Raw genomic sequence first — 1327 nt, forward strand, 5'->3', positions numbered from 1 at the left:
AAGTTTGATCCCAGAAGTTATGAGAGAGTATTCTTGGGATATTCTTCACATAGTAAAGCTTATAAGATCTGTAACAAAAGAACTATGTGTGTAGAAGAAAGTGTACATGTGGTTTTTAATGAAACTAACATTATTTCTAAGAGGCAGGAACATGAAAATGAAGCAATTGGGCTGGTAAGAAACTCAAATGGAACCACAGCCCAGACTGAAGGTGCACTAGAGAAAGGAACAAGTGATGGAACAGGTTCTTCTACCCAGGGCAACCTGACAGGGGAAACTGAACAAAGAAGAACTGATCCTCAAACCTTGAGGGAACATGTCCATAAACCTGTTCCTCTGCAACAAAACACTAAAGGAATATCTAAGGGAACCCAGCTGGTTGTGAAAACTTACAAGTACCAAAGTTCCCATCCCATTGAGAATATGATTACTAATCCAACCTCTGGAATCACAACCGGATCTTCTTTGAAGAATCTGTCACGACCCAATTTCCAAATCCGGTCGTGATGGCGCCTCTCGTGAAGACAAGGCCAACCAACTAACCCAAATCGTCTCTTTAACATTTATTAAACATAAACGAATAGGTGAATATAGCTTAACGACAATAATAACCAGTATGTACAACCCAACACAACCCGACCGGGGTGTCACAAGTCACGAGCATCTAAAGAAACCTGAACACAACTACAGGGCCAATAATAATATATAAGGAAAAATCCTGGAAATCAAAGACAACATCCGGTGCCGCGAACGCTGGCGGTCACCTTACTCAGCTACAATAGCCATACCTTCAATCAGCTAATAACCCGCTACCGGGTGAACAATACCTGCAACTGCACGCGAGGTGCAGGGAGTAAAGTGAGTACTTCCAACTCAGTGAGTAATAAGAGTAAATAATAACTGAGAGGCAAGAAATCACGTAAGAGCACTCCATCATGCTATATAGGACAGTACCACTCTTTGAGAAAACAGTAAAACCGTGAAAATCCTTTAGAAAATATCTGGCTCAGTTTAAAACCTCTTTTGAAAATATCCTTTTCCAACAGTCAAACAAATGAATGCGTAATCAGATGGTGCAAGTCCGCACATAAGTCAGCCCCTCGGGCACAGCACTCCACAAACAATTAACACCAGGGCGTCTGGTAAGCAGTACAAGAAGGAGCATGGATGCCAATGATATGAGAGTGCTGAATGTCATGACACGTAGTACAAACAGGAACCAATGCATGAATGCAATGCAATGCATATGACCGCTGCGGCGTGCAGCCCGATCCATCTGGGTACCCGCGCTCACTGTGGGGGTTCAGACTCCGGAGGGGCTCCTACA

The sequence above is a fragment of the Nicotiana attenuata genome, unplaced genomic scaffold, assembly GCF_001879085.1.
Source record: "Nicotiana attenuata strain UT unplaced genomic scaffold, NIATTr2, whole genome shotgun sequence".
NCBI classification, from domain to species: Eukaryota; Viridiplantae; Streptophyta; class Magnoliopsida; order Solanales; family Solanaceae; genus Nicotiana; species Nicotiana attenuata.